This window comes from Python bivittatus, unplaced genomic scaffold, assembly GCF_059951505.1.
Source record: "Python bivittatus isolate LINGU-HERP-01145 unplaced genomic scaffold, Pbiv_v1 ctg000480_np1212, whole genome shotgun sequence".
Classification (NCBI taxonomy): Eukaryota; Metazoa; Chordata; class Lepidosauria; order Squamata; family Pythonidae; genus Python; species Python bivittatus.
This window is the reverse complement of record NW_028277075.1, coordinates 82,995,504-83,020,698: the sequence shown is the minus strand read 5'-3', so window position 1 is coordinate 83,020,698 and position 25,195 is coordinate 82,995,504. Positions and strand designations below refer to the sequence as shown.

The 25,195-nt window shown below is 38.0% G+C and overlaps 1 protein-coding gene across 9 annotated transcripts in view; it reads left to right on the top strand.

The window, feature by feature from the left end:
• The window catches only part of SEMA5B (semaphorin 5B), a 476,652-nt gene that overhangs the window by 138,657 nt on the left and 312,800 nt on the right, over window positions 1-25,195 (top strand). For 2 of the 9 annotated variants that reach the window (XM_088146439.1, XM_088146433.1), the window contains exon 1: window positions 3,564-3,736. The exons of the other annotated variants lie outside the window; for them this stretch is intronic. The gene's annotated coding sequence lies outside the window, so the exon portion shown is untranslated. Of the gene's footprint in view, window positions 1-3,563; window positions 3,737-25,195 lie in introns of those variants that run through there. 9 annotated transcript variants of the gene reach the window in all.

The following is a 25,195-nucleotide window of genomic DNA, read 5'->3' as shown; positions in this document are numbered from 1 at the left end:
CAATCGCATGGGTCCTGCCTCCCTGCCGAGGGGGGTGGCATAGGAGAAACTCAGTGATCTGGTATAAACCAGTTACTTGATTGTTTTTGAGTGGTGATTCTCAGGTGATTTAGACTTTAAATATAAATGAATAGTTTCCACAGAACATCCAAAACACTAATCTAAATGGATGTATTACTTCAATTACATTGAACTGTGGCTTAATGGAGTGGAAGTATAAGTTCTATTGAGTAGTTAAGACCTAGTTCTTCTTAGTGGGTCCTTGTGTGAAGGAACAGGCACATGAAGGCCCTGATGGCATTTTCAGATCTCCAGCTTTCAGATTCCTTGAACGCTGGTATGAGGTATGAAGTTTAAACTAAGAATACCTGAGTTTGAATACCTGTTCTGCCGCAGAGTACACCAAATAACCTAGGAGTCAATCACTACCCCCACTCTGCATTTAGTGACTACCTTGGTTACTGATCATTTGCGAATATGACAGTAATAAAAAATTCATTTTCTGGCCAATGTATGCACTTAGACCAAATCTTGTGTGCCTGACAACAATGCACGCCAGTGTAGCTGTATGAGAGAACTTTATCTGAATGAGACAGCAGCAACCAATGATCTTTGCAGTATCTCTCTCAGTCACATGTTCACTTAGTGACCATTTTACTTAATGACCCAGTCATTGGAACAGAACTCGGTCACTAAATGAGGAGTAGGTGTATTTCTTAGGCCTCACATACTTACAAGTTAGTTATGAAGAGACATGGAGGAAGCCATATATCATGTTTTAAGCTCTTGGAGATAAAATTGGCTAAAATAGAATCAGACAATGAGAATAGAATTAGGTTATGTAAATTAGAAAATGGTTAAAGTACTGGAGTTGACAAATGCCTCAGTTTTATATTGCCTCTCATTTAACTAAGAAACTATCCTTTCACTTCTTTCTGTCATAAACAACTGCACCCACTTGTTGCATCTTGTTAGTAACAAAGCAGAAGATTTTTTGTTGACAATGCACATTAAGTTGCAGTGAAAATGTCTTTGCCGCTTAGAATCTCTGCTTGCAGTTTGAGCTGTTTCTGTGACTCTGCTGTTATTTATAGGGCAACTGTCACAATCATCTTGACGGAGTGGAGGTGGGATTGTGCAAGTCCTGTGCTTTTGTGGGCTTCTGCCTCAGCAAGGAATACATTATGCAGCAAGTTTTGCTTTCTTTTGTAGGAGCATACACTTCAATCTGGGTCATATATTGCAGAGAGCAACATTTTACCAATTAATGAAACATACAATGTTCATAGCTTAGAAACAAATGGGATACGTGTGGTTTAAATGTTCTGTGTGAGTGTCTGTGTGTGTTTATAAAATCCCCTCTCACCCTTATGGGTGGGATGTGTCTTCCTCAGTCTCGGGTCCTCTACCAGAGGCCTAGGAGTTTGAGGCTTCTGCGCAGTCTCTTGGCTGTTCCTAACACTGCACTCTTCTGGAGAGAGGACTCCGATGTTTTTCCTGGGTTCTGTCGGAGCCACTCTCCCAGCTTAGGAGTCACAGCCCTGAGTGCTCCTACCACCACTGGGACCACTTTGGCCTTTACTTTCCACATCCTCTGTAATTCTTCCTTCAGGCTCTGGTACTTCTCCAGTTTCTCATACTCCTTCTTCCTGATGTTGCTGTCACTTGGCACCTCTACATCTATCACCACTGCTGACTTCTGGTCTTTGTTTACTAGGATGTCATGAGACAAGAGAACCTAATCTCTCTCTCTCTCTCTCTCCCCCGCCCCAAACCAGTATAAATAGACTCATAGTGACCAAATTTTGTCCAGTACATTTCAATGGTACAAAGCCATTTTGAATGATATATCATATCCTGAGCTACTACTTCATGCTTGATACAGACAGGTTTGCTGTATGTTGCTGCCAATTCATGATTTGAATATTGTAATTGATATCTTTCTTGCTACCGTGGATGAGTGAAATTAAGAGCTGGTTGTAAATAGCGTGGGGCCATATTTACCGATTTCAGCTGAATCATGAGGAAACAGTTATAATTGCTTCAAAGAAGAGGAATCTTGAAAGAAGGATTTCCGTGACCTGATGCCCTCCAGATGTGTTGGAATACAATTCCTAGGATTCCTAGCCAGCACAAACCTTTGACAGGGAATTCTGGGAATTGTATCCAAGATATTTGGAGGGCTGGGGAAGATGCTGTATGTATGATTACCCTATTTAATCACTGTTCTGCAGAATTTTAGAAAAATCTAGCTTCAGTTTTAGAAGTTTGCCCAGAACAACAGTGGGCCAAATTAAATTAGCATGGAACTGGAAATTTCTCTTAAATAATTTTCAACACACTAACCCACCCAACTTTAAAAGTGTGGATGTGTGAGTTTAAAACAATAGCAAATATTTATTCCATCACATGGTCTCTGAGTTTTCAGATTTTTTTCTAGCACACTCAGGTTGGTATTTTATAGAGTATGATCTTCTGTAAGGTAGAAACTTATTCTGACCATAGGAAGATGGGGAACAAATTGAAAAGGTTTGTTATTCTACATCTTATCTTATTTTTTTTAAAGTACAAGGTTGTTTATAATAGATGAAATAACAATTTAGAGTCACCTCTTACTGGCATTAGCCAGCCTAATTTAGTGTTTTGAAGAAAAGGAACAATTCACAATACAGTAGAGAACTTCAGAAGTTACAATGTAATTTTAATTCTTGTAATAATTCTGACAAGGTGTACAAAGCAGTCTTGGCTATTTTAATGTGGTCTTTACTACTGTATTATTTAATTCATTTGTATGCCACCCAATCCCCAAAATGCTGTAGGTGGCTAACAGTCTCATCATAAAATAATGCCTGAATAACAGAGAAGAAAAAAAATCCACAAAGATTAAATGAAAGAATCAATTAGAATCAAAAAGATGAAACCAGGTTGGAAATGATGGGAACTGTAGTCACATCTGAAGAGGGTGGTTAAATGCAAAATCCAAGTAATAAATTTGTCTTTTAATGGGTTGGCTTTATTCTGTTTTAATTGTTACTTTAATTCTGTTTTTCTTTTGGGTTCATCTTAACACGTTCATAATTATTGTAAATTACTTCTGGGTGTTCTTCAAGAAAAAGTACGACATAAATACTTTACATAAATAATCAATGTGCTTTGGAACAGGAGGGGAAAGTGGATATGGCATAAGCTGACTTTGTGCCTGTTGGTTCTAATTTTGTCTTTTTTGTTTTTAAGATAAACCTGGCAGTTTCTATTCCCTGTTTGCTACTTTTCTGTCTGGGGAGAAAGCTCTGTCTGTATGTATGTTGGTGTGTATGCGTCAGAAATCCCAGAATTATCCTAAGTGAGAAACACAAACATTTAATCAATGAAATGTAGTGCTAATGCTACACTGTCAGGATTTGCTGTTGGTAAGTGACAGCTTTGAAAATTGCCTCAGCAAGATGTGTGGTGACCTTGAACGTGCCCGAATTCTTTACCGCACAGTACAACACATCATATCTAATTCTATTTTGAGCATTGTCTTCTTGATAATTTGATCTAGTGAACTGGCAGTAGCTTTTCCCTTTGGTGCATGTTCATACTACGTGAAGTTTAAATCAGCCTTAGTTTAACTACTTGACTGGGTAGTGAAAAAAGTAATGCAGCTGAGTGAAGAACTAGTGCAGAAGAGTTGGATTTCTTCAACTGAGCTTGCCAGTTTGGTTGAAGAAGTTCTTTGGCTGTCTGCTAAGATGTGAGTATCCTAAACTCCAAAGGATGGAGGTTCCTTTGTTTGTGATAAACGTTGGTGTTTTTACTAGCCTCTTGTTAGGCTCGGGAAAAAATAGTAGGTTAGTAACTTGTGAGCTTATTTAGTAGGTTAGGGTGATGCAACGTGTGAACTTCTCTCCTGATTATATTTCTATTGTTACCATATTGTGAAAAGGGAAGAGGGAGCAGAGAAGATGCTTTTATAGTAAGAATTAGCAATCTGGTTAATAATCACTTTTGGACTTTGCAAAAAAAAAGCCCCTTTTAAAACTGTCCAGGATACTATATATTAGAGGTTTTTGTTTTAAATAATTTCTCCTGGAAATAATAGAGCTTACTGCAATGGATTTTAAAAGGCTTTATGACAGTGCTGATCTAAACAAGTGTTTGGGGAGATATTTTAATGCAGACCATTGAACTGATAAGACTTAGAATCTTCTGATTTATTGAAATGCATTGGCTGAATGAATTTTCTGCCCCTGGAGCAACCAACACAATAAAAGCCTGCATGAAACGGTTCTGATTTCCAAGAACGTCTTCTTAATAGAGATGCATGAGATTCTTAAATTCACAGGGAATTAGAGAGCTGAAAAATTTCTTAGATACATGTGAGTCCTCATGTGGCTTAAAGAAGATTTTAAACTAGGAATTACTGTTCAGTTGCTTTGTCTCTTCTGACACTGTGGTCGGATAGACATTATTTTGCCAGGATTGTTGTCAGTAACTGCTTGAGTTCTTGTAAGCTTATGTCTTGCATCATCACTGATAGTTTTTTTTTTTTTTTTTGGCATCTTTGTTTTCTTCAAGCATTGGGGTCTTCTCCAGTGATTCTTGCCTTAGCATTATGTGTCCAAAATATGTACTTGATTATTAGGGCTTCCTGTGAGTAGGCTGATTTTAATTCATTTAGTATTGAATGATTTGTGGTCCAGGATATTATTAACAATTTTTGCTAGCACCACAATGAAAAGACATCAATTTTTGATGGTCTAGCTTTCATAGACATATGTTAAAAATGAGAACACCATGATATTGGTAATATGTTCCTTTGAAGATGGGGTGTCTCTGCATTATAATAATTTGTCTAGCCTTATTGTAGTCTTTCTTCCAAGCATCAGATATCTCTTTACTTCATTGCTATAGTCTCTGTCTCTCTGAATTACTTTACTTGCAAGAAAGTAAGCTTGCATTAAACTGGCATTGCCTGTTGACATAATCTTAGGGTTTGTTTTTTTCTTTATATTGAGCAGCAGAATGGTTTTGCGCTGTATATTTTCTCCTTCAGGAAGAGATTTTGAAAATACTCTTTGCTTCCAGCCATCAGCATATCTAAGGGTTGATATTTCTCCCAGCAATTTTAATTCCAATTTGTATTTCTTCTAGTCCAGCATTTCTTACAATATATTCTGCATTTAAGTTAATTAAGTAACAGCAACCTTAGTACCATCCTTTCCCAGTTTTGAACTATTTGATTATGTGCCATCAAGTTTCCATTGACTCATAGTGACCACATAGATAGACCTTCTCTGTTTGGACAGTTGCATCTTAATCATCAAACAAGTTCTTCAGTAGGCAGATGAGGTGGCCTGATGCATCCATGTTTAGTTAATCCCAAGCTAGGAGAGCCATGTTAAGTTTCTGGTGGCAGAAAATCAGGAGGACTCTAGTAGCACCTTTTGTGACTAACAAATGTTATCAAAAGGCATACGCTCATGAAAGCTACCTATAAGCTTAAATAGCTATAGGCCAGCCTTCCTTTTCCTGGTTTCCTTCAGATGTAGTTGGATGATAGCCCCCCTAAATTCTAGCCAGGTTGTAAAAGTCTGAAGTAAGCTTCACCTTAATTTTGATAGTTAGAATGTCCTTCCCATGAGTCAGGAGATGCAGGCCATTAGGAGGCTATTCCCTCTGCATCCCAGGAAGGAATTCAAGTTAAGGAAAAACTGACCTGGATTTGTCCATTACTCAGGGAAGGTGTTGTTCTTTCAGTATTGATTTCCTCCTCCACTGCATTCTAATTTATCATGTTGAGTATAAGATTATGGGTTTACATAATGAAATTTCAAAGTCTGTAACTAAGTTAAAAAGAGCCAGTTTGGTGCAGTGGTTAAGGCACCAGGCTAGAAACCGGGAGACTGTGAGTTCTAGTTCCACCTTAGTTACAGAGCCAACCAGATGACCTTAGGCCAGTCACTCTCTCTCAGCCCTAGGAAGGAGGCAGTGGCAAACCACTTCTGAAAACGTTGCCAAGAAAACTGCAAGGACTTGTTCAGGGAGTCATCAGTAATCAACACTGATTTGAAGGCACACATGCACCAAAACACACCTAAGCTATAAACAATAATGGTAGTAATAGCAATAAAATTCAGTGTGGATTGAGACATTTCAGAGTGCAGTGGGAAGACTTGTTTGCTTGATCATCCGTACAGATTCCATTGCTATAAAGGCTAGAGTCTAGCCTTTTCCATGACATGGTGCAGGACATTTTAGGAGACATAAAGAAGTGTTCGCTCACATACTAGTCAGCGCACAGTTCAACTGCCACAACACACTCGACATAGGGCTTCTCTTGAAGACCACCTAGAAGTTTCAACTGGTGTAGAATGCAGTGGCATGGGCAGTAATGGGCATGCCTCAGTATGCCCATGTGACACTCCTGCTCAGCAAGCTGCATTGTTTGCTGGTTTGCTAGTGGGTGTGATTCAAGGTGCTGGTTATGACCTATAAAGCCTTACATGGTATAGGGCCTGTTTACTTGAGGGATTGCCTATCTCCTGTGGTGTTAGCCCAGCTAGTTCAATCTGATAGGGTTGGCATGGGGTTCCTTCAGTTGAGCAGTGCCATCTGTTGGGACCTCAGAAGTGTGCCTTTTCTGTTGCAGTGCCTGCCCTCTGGAATGAGGTTTCTCAGGAGTTCTGGGTAGCTCCCACTCTGTTGTTGTTCTGGAGGGCCTTAAAGATCTGCCCCTTCTCCCAGGCTAAGGCTAGGGTGGTTGGAGCCACCCCTCCTAGAGTATACATACGTTGTTGTTGGCTGGATTCTCCACCTTGTTCTTTGTTATCTGGATTGCATATGGCTGTTTTTTTATGCTGTGAGCCACCCAAAGTAGATTGGAGTTGGTTGGTTTCCAGGTTGAATATAATAAATACAGGTAGTCCTCAACTTATGACCATTCATTTAACAACCATTTGAAGTTACGCTGGTGCTGAAAAAAGTGACCTACGACTGGTCCTCACACTTACAACTGTTGCAGCATCTCCACGGTCACGTGATCAAAATTTGGGCGCTTGGCAACCGGCATGTATTTACAACGGTTGCACCATCCCAGGGTCACGTGATTGCCATTTGCAACCTTCCTAGGGTACTACTGACAAGCAAGGTCAATTAAGCTGGATTCGGTTAATGACAGCCGCACAAAAGATTGTAAAATTGGGTTCGACTCACTTAATGATTGCATCGCTTAGCGACAGAAATTCTGGTCCCAATTGTCGAGGACTACCTGGAATCAGTTAATCAGCACTATATAATGGAATAGTCTCTGGCAGTGTTTCCAACCATATCAACTTCCAGATGTGTGGACTTCAACTCACATAATTCTCTAGCCAGCATGGCCATTGCTGAGAATTCAGGGAGTTGAAGGTCACACATATAGAATTTGCCAGAATTGGGGAATAGTGGCCTAGCACTCATGTTTGTCACCTCACTGAGAATTAGGAGATTTGGATATTAGACCTAATTATCATTCTGCACTGGTGCTCTTACACCAAGTATAATATTAATAACCTCAACATAATATCCCTGTAGCATTAAGTGCTGGGCTTCCAAGCTATTTTCTCCTGTGTTTATCCACCTAAGGAGTTTAGCAAAGAGCTTAACAGATAGAAACATACTACAGTATAGACAAATCCAGATATTTCTCTAGAGTCAGACTGGCTCTGCACTGTTGTGACTGTAGACAGGTTTGTGACCATCTGGCCAGAGCTGATGTTCAGGTAGATTGGTACTAGAGTCCTACCTTCTGCTTGATGTGTATGCCTGTTAGTGTGTGTGTGTAGATGTAGGTATGCTGCCGTTTTTCTGCTTTTACTTCTTTGTTCTAATACCTGCCTCTATCATAAAACAGATGTATTTGGAGAAATAGGCTTTTCTGCACATCATAAGTAGAAGAACCACATCATAAATAGAAAGAGCACAAAATGCATCAGTTTGAAATACAGTGTTATATTTGTACTGCATAACTTATCACAGTAAAGTATTACTGTTTTTTTTAGGGCTGTCTCTAGCTTTCCATGAGCTCATATCAACCATTCTTATAAGGCTTTCCGCTTTCGATAGAGTAGTTCAGGTTTCCCTTCTTCAATCCTCATTTAATCTGGCTTGTTAAACTCTGCTTGTGGTGGACTGGTGAGGGGAGGAGAATGGGCCTATAACATCAGTGCTGCAGACATATTGTCAGCCTTCCCAAGTAGACTAGACAGGAAACACGACCAGATGAACTGATTCTACTTTATTGTATGGCTGCATTAATAGAATCTTGCAAATCTGAAAGTACAGATCTCCTGCCATCTCCTTTACAGCCTGAGAAGCTAGGGAGGGTCCCTTCTGAGCCTCTTTTTCTACCCATTATGCAGCTGCGGGCTATGCCCTCTCTTATCTGACCATTCCCTAGGCAGCATCTCTTCGCCCCAAGATCTTTCTCACATACCATTACACATACAGTATATAAGTTGCTTCTGAAGACTGTTTGGAAATATTCACTGATTCAGAGTGGTGAAAGAGCTTCCTTGATTACGTTTGTTCTGAGTCAATTTCTAAACATTATCTTTGCTATTTAAAACCATAACAAGTCTTTGCATGTATGTGAATGACCACTTGATCCCATATTGGTCATCCTATTTATTAAGATATTGGTTGGAGGACAGATTTGTGAGCTGTCTGTTTTTATGAAATGAGGGAAAAGATTGACTAAGAATGATGCAAAAGGCAGTGCATAATTTGTAGTGGTTGTTATTTATGGAACTCCTTTTCCAATTGCCTGTTGCTATTCTAAATGATTTTAGGTGCCAAATGAAAACAAAGACTGTTCACCCAGAGATCTAAATCATAAGAAGCTTGTTAGATTTGTTTTATCTCTGCTTCCCCCCCCCCCCCATTTTATTGTTTTGACACATGGAGCTTTAAATATTGTTCTTTAAATATGTTGAAAAACATGGTTAGGAGATGAGGTAAGTCAGTACTCTGAACTGCTGAGAGAATTGGATCAAAATTGGAGTGGATTCATGCTGATTGTATGGTTTTGGATCAGGCACTTAACCAACTTGAAATTGTTGACATGGGATTTAAAATGAGTTTCTAGAGCAAAAGCAAGGTGATAAATGAAATAATAATTTAAATAGTTGGTCTTTAACCCCCTATTTTACTGAGCATCAGCTAATTATAGGGAACTAAAAGTTCACATTCTCTTCCTGTTGCTTTCAGGTATACAGACAGAAAATAAAAAATGTTGTGCATATTAATATGGAGCTGCACATAATTTTCAAAAATCGTGATGGGAAACAAAGGAAAAAGCTTGATATCAGATTGGGAGCTGAAATGGTGAAATACAGCAGATATTTTAGATGCTGTAATATCTACTGTTGTTTGACTTTAGTATAAAGGGAATACAGGTTCTTTTGCATGCAAATCTTTTGTGTATAGCACCCTCAATATTAGGAGGTTGATCTGGTTAAGACAGATCTTTTTGGCTTAATATTATTTTATCATTTTTCTAGTTCTCATAGTACAGACAAGGGAAACAAAACTTGAAGCCCCAGGGCCACTTGTGGCCCCTGAAAACTTGAATGTAACCAATGTAGTCCTTCTAAATGATGTAATTGAATTGTAATTTTGTTTTAATTTTTATTAAATTGTATATTTCAATGCTATCGAAATTAATTTTCATCTTGGTTCTGTCTTTTTACTTTCAGTGATGTGGCCCTAGGATACCACTCAAGGGGCTAGAAAAAAATGACACTGCTTGTTTTGTCTGTATTGAGAAAGAATGCCTTCAAAACCTGGGGCTAATTGCTTAATTTATTAAATATTCCTATTTAGCCTCTTCATATAACTTCTTAGAAATGACAGTTTGTTTCAGCAGTATCCTGTCCTTTGCCACTGATGTTCCATTGGGCTATAATACTGTATTAATTCAAGGCTGGTTCTTCGTAGTTTTGTGCGTATTCTTGTGCAATAATATTGTAGTTAAAATATAAATACTGCTTGTGTTTGCCCAGCATTTGAGTATGTGTGGTGCTTGGCTTTGTTTTGTTTTCCTTTGTGTTTGCAAAGAATATGATAGGTTTTGCAACTTGTCCCAAAATGGACTGAGAATCAATTGTTGGACTTGTCTGAAAACCATACTGATGTTTTCATGGTAACTTTCAAAATGATTCTTGAGGGAAACACAGATTTGTTGAATCATTTTTCTTAAACTTTTCAACAAAGGAATATTAAATTTTCATTTTTAAGACCAAGCACCCCCAACTCTCTTGTTTCAGTTAAACTTCTACTGAAGTCCAAAATATGACTTGTTACTTTATACTATATTGCAAAATATATGGGTTTAGCAAGACAAAGATACATAGACCATGAGAGAAATAAGGAGACCTGCTCCTTCATTGATTAAAATCAGATTCCCAATATATAAATAATATTTGTAAAACTTTGCCATAAACAGCAGGTACGATTATGAGTAAGAGGAAAAAAATTAACACACTATTAAATTATTTCACTCCTTTTAGAGTTAATTGTTGTAATTGTCACTGCTGTTGCTTTAATCTTCATTGTTGTTACTCTATACAGTGTTGGGTGCTGGTTATACATGGATCCATATCTGCCAACAAAAAGTAGATAGTTACACTATATGTGCTACGGCTACATTGGTGTAACAATGGGTGAATAAACCATATTCCTAATGCCATAATTAATTAAATCTTCATCATGTGGAACACCACTGATAGACAAGAGTTTTGTTCCTGGTATGTCCTTGTGACTTCCATCCAGATGCACTGAAGATGCTGTTGAAGTCAACATTCTGTAAAAACTTGTCTCAAGTCAGGACTTGTTGACACCTTGAAGATACACAGACATTCCACTATACAGTTTAACAACCTGAAAATATTTAGACAGCCTCATATTACAACTTATGCAGCAGTCCTGGAGAATCCATTGAGACAATTAGTTCCTCAGTCTATTCATAAACCTTGGTATGTGTACTTGTTCCTCAGGGAGGAAGCAACTTTTGAAATTCTGTAAAGAGACTGAGCCCAACCACCCTTTTCGAGTTGTTCCCTCAAGCACTGTTTTGCCAAATCTGGCTTATTAGCCAGCCTTTCAAAAAGACTGAAGGATTGCCTTAGTCATCCTAACAATGAATGAAAGGAAGCCTACATCCATTCTAAGTAGAGCAGCGTGGATGCTTGGAGGAAGAACAAGGTATGTTCTTAGGAATTTATTCTGGATCACTTCGAGATTGTCCAACTTACCCACTCATATTCCACATTGTATGGGAAATTTCCTGTGCTTTAAATATTTTTAATGGACCAGTTGTTCCCTTTTAGAAAAGGAAAAGGAACAGGATGATTTCATAGACTTCAGTACTGTCAGCTTAGCATATACGTACATCCTGGGAAAAAAGTTGATGGTATCCCAGTTCTGTGAGATGGTGTGGGCTGAGTCTGTGTCAGCCCTTTAGGTAAGCCAAGTCAGAATCAGACACCACAAGAACCATTAGAAGTCTATTGTTATACAGTATACAGGTAGTCCTTGACTTACGACTGCAGTTAGGACAGGAATGTCCATCGCTAAGTGATGTGGTCATTAAGTGAGTTGCACCCAATTTTACAACCTTTTTGTCACAGTTGTTAAGCGACTCATGCAGTCATTAAGCGAATCTGGCTTCCCCCATTGACTTTGCTTGTTGGAAGCCCCCTGGGAAGGTTGCAAATGGCAATCATATGATCCTGGGACACTGCAACCATCGTAAATACGTGCTGGTTGCCAAGCGCCTGAATTTTGATCAAGTGACTGCGGGGACACTACAATGGCCATAAGTGCGAGGACCGGTCATAAGTCATTTTCTTCAGTGTTGTCATAACTGAACAGTTGTTAAATGAATTGTTATAAGTCAAGGACTACCTGTAATACATGACACTGTTTCTCTTCCCCTACACTCTTATACCAAAGGGAATCAAGGCAGGGCAATCCCGAGTTTCTTTCTCATCCCCTCCTCTCTTTCAGGGCTAAGTTGATATTTACATAAACATTCTTGCATTCTTTCTGTTATTTCAGTACTCTGTAGGTTAGGAAGAAGTGTTTCTCAGTCTCCCCTTAGACATTAGACTTTCTTAGCCATTCATGGCCTTTCAGAAGCTGGTCAAAATGGAGCCTTTACAGAGGGCTTTGTAGTTTTTATAGGGAAAGGCACCATTGGTCAATTGAAAATGTATTTTGCCCTGGTTTTTATACCATAAGTTGTTTTGTTAATATTTATTACTTTTAATATGGATGCTTTAATATCTTACTATGGATGTTTTATGTTTGGTGCTGATATATTTGTATAATTTTCAAGAAAAGTAAATACCTTAATATTAAAATACCTTAACTTGCTCTGTTAAGTAACCAAAGAAGCCACTTGTTTTTGTTTTTGTTTTTTTGGCTTTTTAGCCAAAACAACAAACTTTGTCTCAGAATAATTAATTTTTAGCAACTCTATTCTGTAGCAGTCAGTCAATAACCACTGTTTCAGCGACTTGTGCATGCCAATTTGTATTGTAAAATGTAGCACGTAAAATCTGCATGTGAAAGTCAAAACTATTAAATTCTTGGGATGAAACTATTGCTTAAGTATGAGTTAAAATACAGTCTTTGGAGAGTGTTGTATTTATTCCATCAGTTAGCAATCCATTTTAATGACTACAAGATGCAAGGTCTGGAGAAGGAGGAACATTAAAACAGAGAAGTGAGTTAGGAGTGAATGGCCAGCACCCCAGACTTTTGCTGTCTATGGCAGCCTAGATGCCTATGGCAGCCTAGATACTGCAACATTGCAATTCCAACAAATTGTTTTAAAAGAAATAGCAGCTCTTTCATTGGCCTTGAACACTGCAACTGCTTTGCTTTGTTAAAACCTACAGTATTTCAGAAATTGTTAAGAAGCAACCATTGGGAAGTTAGTGGTTGCTGGCAGTGGTTATTCTGAAGGCAGCTCTGAGAAGATTAAATAAACAACAGTAAAACAGTTTAGTTTCAGAGCTAGAACAGGGGTTGTGGGAAAGTTTTCATTCTCTGCCTGCAGATCAGGGGATAGTTTTCTTGAGAAGACATAACAGCTGAGTTATGATTGTCAGAAGATGCTGTAGCAAGGAGACAGATATGAGAGTCAGTGATGTAGACTTGTTCAGCATCTTTCTACAAGCAGTATATGGTCTCCATTTGTGCTTTGAATGCAGGGAAAGCTCTTAAAATCTTCTGCCACCTGGACCTTTTGTACAAGGGGTTCAAGAGATCGAGTTAGCTTCTCCAGTAATCTCAGTCTATGGAGAGAGGAAAAAAAAGAAAAGAAAAGATGGGAGTGCCAGAGGGAAAGATTCCCTCCTAGTCCAGGTTGGCCACCTTTGACCACAGAAGAAAAGATAGTAGTTTCTATATATTTGAAAAGCTTCCTAGGTAAGAACAAGTATATATATCTATAGATTGAAAAAGCTTAAAAAAAAACATATTTAGAGCTTCTCTGAACTATGGAATGCTGAAATATGGAGATAAGAATATTACTGAATCAGTCCCATTGAAGAAGCATCACGTAGCTTCATGTAGTGTCAGATACAGCATCTTCTGTCTTTATCTTGGAATGTGAGATGGCATATTTGGCTACCTAAGCCAAGCTCGGAGAAACACTTGGATTTTCTTCACAATGTTATTTCCTGAGCTCGCCATGACTTGGAGATAAAGACTGAGGAATCAACTTGATGTAGCACTATTGAAGAACCAGAGATCCTGAGCTTCAAACACTGGAGACTCTTGGACGGGAATTAGAACACCAGGTGGAGAAATGAGACAGTGCCTCCATCTTCATGAGTTGGTTACCAGTGCAGGTAGTACAGCACACATGAACTCCAGGGCAGGTGAAATGTTATGTTCCTTGAAAGTTGGAAGAAAGAGGTGGAGCCCAGGAAGGATCTCTAATTATTGGCAAGTGTAAGGCTTCAATCTAGTTTTAGCTGTTCAGGGAGCATATTGTTCATTTGGAGCTCTCCATGGTGCTGCAACTGTTGACTTTTCTAGATTGCTGCCTTGTAAACTCCTTGGGGCCAGAATAGGATGTGTTGTGAAGAACAGCTGTCACACCAACCTAGGTCCAAAGGAATTAGAAATCAGGTAGGTTGGGATACGTTAAGCTATTTAAATCTGCAGCTGTGGAGTGCAAACCATGATAACTTGAAAATGTCAGCCTGGAGGAGGGAAAGGAAGGTTTATCTTTTATAATTAACTTGAAGGAGAAAGTGGACGCTGTGAATTAAGAAGTCACAATTCTCCCAACATTATGCTCACCTTCCCTCCCCCAAATATTAAACACTTAGTCCCAACTACTGTGGGAGTGAGTTTCAGAAGGCTGGAGAGCAAATATGTGATATGAGCTACATTTTGCCAGGAACTGCATTTTAAAGAGATCCTCAACCATGATCTGGAGTGTTTCTATTGGACAGGGAATGCACAGTATGGTCTAACATTATATAGACCACAGTATGGTCTAACATTATATAAAAGTATGCAAAATGGGTAATGAAGCCAAGGGGAATAGAGAAAAGAGTTTTAGATAAATCAGTCAGAATCAGGAATGTATAATGTTATCTTGATTTGACCATTCTAGCCAAATATAATTTGAATGTAGATTTATATAGGATTTAGAAAATTTATAGTAATGTATAGAGTATTTTTAATCAAAGATGACAAAGCAACTTATACTTTTAATTAAGATATATTCAACCAATCAAATAAATTATAGAACCAACATAATAGGGAACGGAGAAATTTTAATTGATAAGTTTATTTTTTTATGTTACATATATTTAGATTTTTTCAATATGTGTTTTTTGAATGGAGAAGTAAACTGCCTTGTGAGGATTTGCATTAAAAATGACAAATGAATACATGAACAAGCAAAAAAAAAAACACTGTTGATCTGAACAAAATACTTCCTGCTTGGAAAATATAAATGTATTATATTTATGGTATTGTGTTATATTCAGTAGTTAAGTTCTCATGCCTTCCTTCTCATTAATCCAGTATTTTTTATTTTTTTTTTAGGTTGAGGTTTGAAAGTTTTGATTGTGAATTGGACAAAATGCCCAGGAGAAAGACTAATTTTTAAAAGATTTCCAGTTTCTTAAACATGTTTGCAACATGTACATACGCATACAGTATATGTTGTGTGTGTCTGGACTGTGGTTGAAATTGCTTATAGAACAAATTCTTTGTGCATTCAGGAGGGCTGACTTTTGAGCTAATGTATTTTCTCATGGCTACAGTTATAGAAGTTGATTCAAGATCCCCTCCCCCCCAAAAAGATGTGGGCTCATAGTGATGGATTAATTCCTTTCACTATAGTCCAGAAATAGTTCACCAATTATTAGAGCAGGAATCAATGTTTATGGCTTGTGGTAAAAACTGCATAAAAATCACTCCTGTGGTGCAAACAAAATTTTGTTTTGGAATTTGAGGTGCAGAAGAATGTTGAGAGAAATTGTTTTCAGTTCAGCTTCCATGCAATAGTGCAAATTCTGTTCTAAACCAGGAAATTAGGATTGTAAAATGCAGGTCTTGGTTCTGAAAATACATTACAACAAGTTATTCAGGTTGGTTCTGAAATACTCTGTGCAAAAGATCAAATACAATTTTCAAATCAGTTCATCTCCTCTTTCATATTTACAAATCTTTGGTTCATTCTTTTTTCTAAAGCTGTCGATTTAGTATCAAGTGATTTAGTAAATTTAGTATCAAGTGATTCAGCTAACAACTTATTGTCCAATTTCTCAATCATTTTCTGAAGTAAATCTGGTGTAATTCCTCTCTCTGCAGGTTGCTCTAGCAGTCCTCTCCCCCCCCCCCCTGCTGTTTTTGCTGCTTTTCTGGTGGTTGCCATTGTAATACTGTAATCCAAAAGTGAAGGTGTCTCACTTGCAAGGGAAAAGAGTAAAAGGCAAGGTGCTGCTTCTCCCCTCCCCCCCCCCGTTTTGTCTTCCTGTGCCCTTAATACTTTCATCTCAAATGGCACTCCATAGTTATAGTCAGCATCACAGTCTGGCTCATGTTACCTTTATCTTTTGTTTTGTAAAATCCACCAATTGTCTGTACTCTTTAATAGTAAACAAAAACATTCCCAGGAATGTCTGGTTCGTTCATCTATTCTAATTCCAATTTGTTCAAAAGAACTTTCACCAAAAAGTCATCTTCCAAAATAACTATCTCCTTTATCTGTTTTAAACTTCTTACATCCACTCCTTGTTAAGCTTTTTTGCCAAAAAAATTTAAATCTTTAAACCCCCTTTTTTTTTCCTTTTTAATTCAGAAAGAATGTTGACTCACCAAGTGGAATTCTCTTATCCTGCCGTTCAGAAAATCTCTCTTCAGCTGTAAATTAATTACATCCAAAAGTGTTGTAAGAAAGTGAGGCTTGTGTGAAACTTGTGTCCATATAGGCTGCATTACGGCTGTGAGCTTGATTGAAATCCCTCGACTCCCAGCCGCTCAACTCATGAGCCGACTGCAAAAACCTCAGTTCCTGAGGAACAGCTGTCCAGAGTGCAAGTGGGCAATATCGCAATCTTTCCTTTATCTGGGAAGATTGCATCGACCACTGATCTCCGCTGCAGTGCTGTCCCTGCTCCTTCACGGATGTCTGGTTCGCCATAAATCCTCACCTGGAAGTGAATAATTGAGTTTTCTACAGCTTTGGGTATATCAAACAGCATGTTTTCCAGAAACATGTACTACAGCACTTCAGTGCATTTTAATATCACTTCCTCATTGATCAGAGTAAACAGGTTTGTTTCCCTTACTGTGTTTGGGTATGCTTTCTGAGATGAATTTGATCCCAAGTGTATATTTCAGTTACTTTATTATTTAAATATCAAAGCTACTGATGATGTAAGGGAAAGATATGGATCAATAATTTTTTCAAGGTAACAAAAATTATAATCAGAACAAAATATATGGATCCCTTTGTGGTATAATTATCTAGTTTATAGTACTTCCGTGTTTTGAACAGCAGGATTTTCCCCAAACACCTAATTAGCAAGACTTCATGGAGATGCAAATTAGATTGCAGGGGCTCCTAAACATTCTTTATCACTGTAGAGTTAATGCATTTTAGTTGTTAAGACACACAAATATGATGACAAAGACATAAAATTAAACAGTTGTGTCGACTGTGATTATTGGAGCAATATTATGTAATGCTATGATATTCTTAAGTAACTTCTAGATGATTAGAGACTTTGCTATAAAATTGAACAATGCCTGATAATCAAAGGATTCAGAAAATCCTCAGTGATTATAACTGGTAAAGATGCAGATCTAGAGAGCCAGAATGTACAGGAAAAAGGAAGAGGAGGCTGGCGTGGTATTTATAGGTATGTTCAGGCAATTTAGCATTATTATGTACCATGACAACACTTCAGATTGTACATTTCTTTTAACATCCCGCCCCCATGCTGGTGCCTAAAAGAAATATATTGTGGTGATTCAATTAAGAATGCTTGTGCTTCTTTTCAGAATTATCCTGGTAGTAGCTTGTAATAAAATTTAGTTTCCTGTACTTTCCTATTATCGAAAATAATCTGTAATGTGTTTTCAAAGTGCTTTGTACAAGCTATAGCACGGAATAACAAACTACAGTAGTCTATGTGAAGTCTATTTCATTGTTACAAAAACAGAAAACGAGCTTTCTGATCTGTTTCTAGATGTTTAAAAGCTTTTCCTTCCTGGTACCTATCGACTTCTGAGATTGTCTCTTACACCCATGCCAGTTAAGATCCTCTTATGGGTCTTAATTTATCTATCACCATTGGATGAAATCAGAGCTACTTTTGTTACGGAGAAACCCTGAGTCTAGGGCTTTCCCAAAGAGACTGAATTGCTCATGATGTTAAGTTGTTAAGAAAAGCATTTACTATCTGGCATTGCTACTGACTTTTGTCTCTAATGTGGCTGTAGTTTTATAAGCTTTATCGCTCAGTTTTTACAGAGCCATTTTAGCCTTGCAAACAAGTGAGTCAGAGGAATGGCAGGATATAAAAGTTTAAATAAATAATTGCTTTTGTTTGGCTTGCAAGTTTTAAATGCAGCGTCAGCTTTATTAGAAATTAGAGCTGCTATGCTGAGTTCTGAAGCATATAGTGTAGAACTGGTGTCATGGTAACAGTCAGGATAATAAACTCTAATTGTCCACCTTAAAAAAAGCATAATAATTTAGGCTATGGTCTTATATGTCAGGACAATTATTTATTCATTTACTTACAATTATTTGTATGCCACCTATTCTCACGACGTAGGTATAAGTACAACAAAGCAGTTATAAAGTCAATAAACAGTTGAAACTGTCCAATACTGTTAATAAAAATCGATGCTACCAGTTAGGTAGATCTTTCTGTTCAAATGCCCTCCTGAAGAGGGTTGTCTTCACCATTTTATGAAAAGACATCAGGATAGGGGCACATTTAACTTCAGGGGACAAGCTGTTCCAAAGAGAGGGACTACTGCTGAGAATGTCATTCCCTGGGTCCCAGACTACTTGATTTCTTTTGGGTGGGTATCTGGAGTGTGCTTCTCCTGCTACATCATATCGAGTTGGCATTTTGTAGCTGAAGAAGTTGGTTTTTATAGTGACAAGGGGCCAACCTGTAAAAGGCTTTAGATGTAATTACCAAGACCTTTTACTGACAGCCAGTATAGACCTGCAAAATAGATGTTATTCTGCTGAACTAACACTGATCAGCAAGTATGACACTACATTCTGTGCTAGTTTCAGGTTTTGAGTAATTTTCAAGGGCAGCCCAATATAAAGTGAATTGCATTAGTCTAGCTGAGAGATGACAAGCATTTGATGTAATGTACTGAGCACCTCCTGATTCAGGAAAGGGCACAATGGGGCATGCCCATCAAAGCTGGTTGAAGTCTCTTCTGGCCATGACTTCAACCTGCTGCTTCATTAGGAGCTATTGAGTCCAGGAGAACCCCCAGATTGCTCACTCGTTATTTCAGGAAAAGCGCTACCTCATCAAGAACTATGCATGGGACAGCCATGATGCAGGAAGGTTTTTGAACCAGCAGAACTCTATCTTCCTGGAATTCAGTTGTAATCATTCCACTCTATCCAATCCATTACAGCTTCAAGGCACTGGATTGGACTTCCAGTGCATCTTCTGTTTATCTTGGGATTAAGATGTAAAGCTTGATTTCATCAGCATACTCAAGATGGTTAACCCAAACTGATAGATGACCTCTTTGATTGGAGTGCCTAAGAGCGTGACCTCTCCTTCCGAAGCAAAACTACTTGGAACCACCCACCCTTCAGGAAGGATTGCAGCCACATTAAGACACTGTCCTGGCAGAGTTTTCCTGGGGTAGGAACAAAAGTAGAGGCATAGGTTGGATATTGTAAGGGCTGGAGAACAGCAGACCTTCAGCACTGTATCCGTGCAGCTGTCCTGCCCAGCAAGGTACCAGAAGCGTAGTGTGGAGTTTTCTCCTGTGAATACTCCCAAACTCTGCTCTTGTCCCGCCCGACCAAGATGCCCATTGAGTCCCCCTGGAAAAGGAGGAGTATACAAGATTTTCTGTGTGGGCTGTGGCCTTACTTAAGTACAAAGTCTTCCACATATTATGAATTTCTGTGTTTTTCCTGGTTCACTTATGTGTCACTCTATAGGCCTGATGTATGGTTAAGAAAGCCACATCTGAATGAAAACTGGCACTCTTTGAGAAATTAAAAACAATCAGAGTTTCAATGTCAAAACCAGGAGCAAACCTCAGAGCTCTTAGTTGCCTGTGTTTTGAAAAGAGATTGTCTTTTGGGGGGAGTAGAAGTTTCATTGAAAGATCACAGATGTCTTCTAAGGTTATGACTATGGATCTGTAATCCTAAAATAGAGATATCAATAAGAGAATGATAGAAAGTGATTTGCCCTAAAAATAACATGAAGGAATAATGTTCACTTTCAGCTGTACTGATGTCAAAGCAAAGTAACTCTTTCTTCCTTATTTTTACTCCAGGGATCAGAGTTTTCATTCTAAACTTCTAAATTACTCCACCAGCTGTTTGGAAATTGTTTTCCATTTTAGCTGTCATTCATCCCTCTGCTCAACTTGATTACATTTTATTTGGGCACCTGAGAATACTGCATAATCTTCATGATGGCTCACAGAAAAAAGTGCAGCAATAAAAAGTGAGCTTGTGCACATTCGATAGTCAGATGGGTATTTAGATGTGTACTTTGTCAAAAGCAGAAATCAATATCTGCTATTTGGCACATCAGCTGGACTCTGGCTAAAGACACTAATATGGGTCATAGTAAAGAAAAATCACATTATTTTCAGCCTACTTCCAAACAAAAGCCTCTTAAGGGAACATGTACCATATATTCATTTCTCAGGATGCATCCACATTCCTCATTAGCATTAAAATGTTCGTCTTCTGTGAGCCACAAGGAGAATGCCTCTCAGCCACAGAAAATGCTTTTTGCTCCACAATGGAGTTCACTGTATGAATGAGTGGTGGTTTTTTTTAAGCAGAAAGTGGATTCCAAATAACTGAGCTCAAGGAAAGTGAATTTTGCTTGGACAAAGGCTGCTATTTGTTGATTGTTTAGCTGGTGTTTATAAAAAGATCCCCCTCATATTGACTGACCCACTGCTGATATTTTATTGCAATGGTAGGGAAACCTCAGGTGCTCCCAATAGCTGCACGTTTTCTTTGGACAAAACATTTGATTTCCAGGCCTGATTAAGCCAAATCTCCACTCTGCGCAGTTCCTTGCTCTTCTGTGGGATCTCAGGTCTTGTTCCCTTTCTCTCTTGTGGTCACAGCTATGGCAAAGAAGTGCCATGATTTTCAGAAGTACCAACACTGCACTTAAAAGAGAGAATGCAAATCTGTAAAGGCTTGTGGCAAAATGAATAAATAAAAAGGTAGAAATGGGTAGAAGAGGAATGCTATTCAAAGGGCAGCCAATTTCCTGTCTTCCCTGTATTCTTCCATCTATCTCAATCAAGTTCTATCTTGCAATATAGTCCAACTTTGATTGTTTTAAGAAAGGAAATGAAAACATTCAAGCTACAAGGGAGAGGGCTTCTTATAACTCCTGATCTTGGCAGCAGCATGTTTATACCCCTATTTCAGATGAATCTAACCAGTGTGTTATGAACCTAGAACAATTATCTCTGCACAGTGCTAAGCTTGAAGTTATGAAAAGGAAGTCTTTCAAGAGCACAAACTGTAGTATGACTGCAGCAAATCCTAAATCTTGACTTAATAGGCCCACTGAAATTTTTTCACATTTTGAATTCTCCAACCTGATGTCTGGAAGATTAACTTCTCCTTTGTGCCATCTTTGAAAACAAGCTCTGACTTTGTTTAACATAAAGCAGGAAACCAGTATTTCTCCAGATATGATCATGTCTTGTTTGAGAGAGATAATTTTCTAGTTGGTTCAATTTTTATTGCTATTTCACCCTTGAAAGACTTGAGCAAATATAGCTTATAGCAAAATGTTAGACAGCTGAAATGCACTTTTCCCATGTGTTTAAACTGGATTCTGTTCGGAGGCCCTATAAAATACTTTGTGTATAAAGTGAACCTGAACTAGCTTTTTTATTTTAATCTTAGTGCCTTAACTTGTATGAAAAAATCAATTTATCTCATAGTAATGTAAAAGAAACTTTAGTAGAAAATACTGTGTGAATATGAAGCGGTAGGGTGGGACAGCAGCAGCTGTCCAGATATTGCTGAAGTATAACTCCCATCAGCTACAGCCCACATGGCCAGGAGTATTGCAGTTGAAGAACACGTGAAAGTTCACAGATTCCCCATTCCCCAACCCTGGAATAATAGAATGGTAATAATACCTGGCTAGATGGACCCATTGCCTAACTCAGTTTAAAACATGTTTTTTTAAAAAAATCTGTTACTCCTAGGGGATGTTTCCACATGCAGGTTTGGTAGCAGGAATGCATGCAATATGAAGAGCTGCAACTGGATGTTAATTGTTGCTGCAGATGAAAACTACAGTAGTTAAAATATGCTGTAAATACTTGAAAATATGTTTGCATGTTGTTTTGAATCTACACTTTGTTGTTAGGTATGTTTAAGTTTGTAATAACTATCCTGTGTTTTTTTACTCTTGCAGTACTCTGATTTTAGTATGTCAAAATCCATTTTTCATGGTTTGTTTTCCTTGATGACTATTCTCACTTTCAGAACGATCTTGAAGGAACAATAAAAAAAAAAAAATCCACTGTAATGAATACCCTAGTAATGAATATCCATATGGAGGCGTCTTGGAAAACGATTATCTTCATTCTTTTTTAAAAGTTTTCAGAAGGGAAAGCATTGCCCCAATGCACAGAAGCAATTTTTCTTTTCAATGGGTCCTGTGGCTCAGATCTAAAATCCTCTGCTCTCTGAGGAACTTACTTTTTGATTCCTGATTGGGAGCTTAGTTTTAAGCAAATCAACTGAGCTGCTGCTTCTGAAAGTTACATTCCTTTGAAAGGTTGGCTATGAGAATTATTGGTGAAGCCTGTCTTTTTTTTCAAGAGGATGATATTTTCACTTTCTGTTCTTTAGATTTCTACCAGATTATTTAGTGAAAAGTCTAAAGAGCCTGTAAACTCTTTAAACTAAAGAAAAGAAGCAATGCAACTAGTGATTAAGGTGTTAAACTTGAACTGGGGGGAATTGAAGTTCTATATGAATATGGAGCTTTCTGTGTGACTTTGGAACAATCACTCTCTCTCCTCTTCATCCCTGAGGATGAATTTTCCATGGAGGAAGGAGCATGGTAAAGTTCAGCCTTGAATGCAAAACAGAAAACGTGGCAATATTCAAGATGTGAAACAGTAGCTTTAGAGGTGACCCATGGAGGTTATATGGACAATCCTAACATTCTGTATGTGTTTGCTGCAATTCTTTAGTTTCCTGCTTCACATTTCACGTGGAAGGGTTGGAATTGTGTGAGGTCGTATTTCAGGTAGAAATCATAACTCAGCCACAAGTGCTACATCAAAGATGGGGAAGCTATGGCTTCCAGACATAATTTGGCTTCGCAAGCCAGCTCACCAAGGCTGTGAAAGATCCTGATCATGACCTGTCCCTTTCCTCTCCCCATCATTTATGGAGAGGGCTATGCTTGCAAGGACTGCATTTGGTGTGCCTGCAGTTGTGGCTCAGTTACAGTATTCGTGAAGAAGGTCCAGTGAGAGAAAGTGCAGGGAGTCAAAATGGATTCTCCTTTTGGACATCCCACAAGTTTCACTTTGGGGAAAAGGCATAGGAAAGTGCTATCAGCCATCCTTCCAGGCATTTCTGGAGAGCCTTCGTAAGGTTGGCTTTTGATTAGCTACCCTAACTTTTCTCTGAATTGTATGTATATTTCTCTGTATAATTGTATACAGTGCATTTAACACTGTATACAAGTGTTAAATCAACAAATATAAGAAAGGTTTGTGGAAACCAAATGTAACTCTCAGGGGAAAGAAACTGTGTTTCATATGAAAAGATGTGGGATGTATATTTTTCTTTGTGTAATAATGGTTTCTCTAATTTGGCCAAATCCAGGTCTTTGAAACCTGCTTTAAATAAATAGGAAAACTTTTGGTTCTATGACTCCAATTTCTCACTGTTGTTTTTTTGTTTTGTTTTGTTTTTTTAAATCAGGTGTGTTTAATGGTATGAAACTGTCATTTATCAGTTCATTGGGGAGTTTCTGTAGCAAAATGACAGAATCCAAGTGGAGTTGTTTAACAGGGGGCTGGTTCTTAACGAGAAAAAAAAATGCAGGGTGTAAGGAAGTTATTTGACACTTTATTTTGAAATATGATGAAGTGTGATTTATCTCCTTTGCCAGTATCTGTTACTAATGTTGAATTTTCATTAATAGCTATGGAAATGACAGTTTTACTGTCATATATGCTAGCTCATTATTAATGCTATACCTGATTTGACAGGATATTTTTCTCTTATTATTGTTGTTCATAATATATATGCAATGCAGTATAAGAACACCAACCATCTCATCGGATCATCTTTTGGCATGTCCAACTAGTTAATTTGCACATAGTCATCTATGGAGTTTTAGTTCTCCAAACATGAGACACTCACAAACAATTTCTCATTTCACCAAGGACGTATTTGAAAAAAGAAAGGAATTGTCATTTATAACTGGATATCTCCTATTTCTGTGGCTTTTATTTATTTGGGAATGATTGGAAGATTTTCCTTCAGCTACAAAATGGTATGTCTCAATGGCATTGTAATTGTTCAAGTAATCAAATTTGCCTTAAAAAAAAAAAAAAAGGCTCTCCCCAAGCTTACTGCATCCGTTCTAGCCAAGTATAACTTGAGTGTGATTTATGTGAAGAAAACAACTTTGGATCTCATTCAATCCCATCATCAGTTTTAATCTAGCTGTCTAATAAGCAGCCGGCGAGAGTGTTGTTCTAGCTTCCTCCTCCCTCTTCTGAGATTATTTTTTCTCCAGATGGTTTGGCACGTTATCCAACATGATGACAATATCTTTCCATTTCTCATCACTTCTGTTGCAATAAGCGTCTTTCTCTTTGTGGAAAGTGTTACAAAAGAAAGGGGTTTGGGAAGCCAAGACCTGTCTTGGGGCTTTCATTGGTATCTAAGGAACCCTTTCAGTTACGCAGGCTAGAAAACAAGGGCTTTTGTCAACTTATGTTTTATTCAAAGATGCCCACCCAATTCATGAGAAGTCCACAGAGTTAATAAGGAAGGTGACTGGGCTCCCTGTAACAAAGTGACATGTTGGTTTTTTGGTGGGAAGGGGATGGGTAGGCTTGGCTAATTTGCACATTGTTATTTTTGTTCCTCTGGGTATATCTGCTATACTACATTGCTCCAAAAATGACTTAAAAGATACTAATTTAGATTAATTTAAAAGCTCGTGCTATTAAACTTATCAGAAAAACATATACAAATATTTTTTGAGAAATCGTTCTGTTCTAAAAAAAACCCACCAATACAGCACAATAGAACCAATAAAATTTCAATGCCAGATATTTCTTGGGTTAGCATGGATTTCTAAGAACTCCTGGACCTTTTAATTCATTAGTTCATTTATTCATTCATTTTTGTATCCACCCAACTTCTCAAGTCTATGAGTGG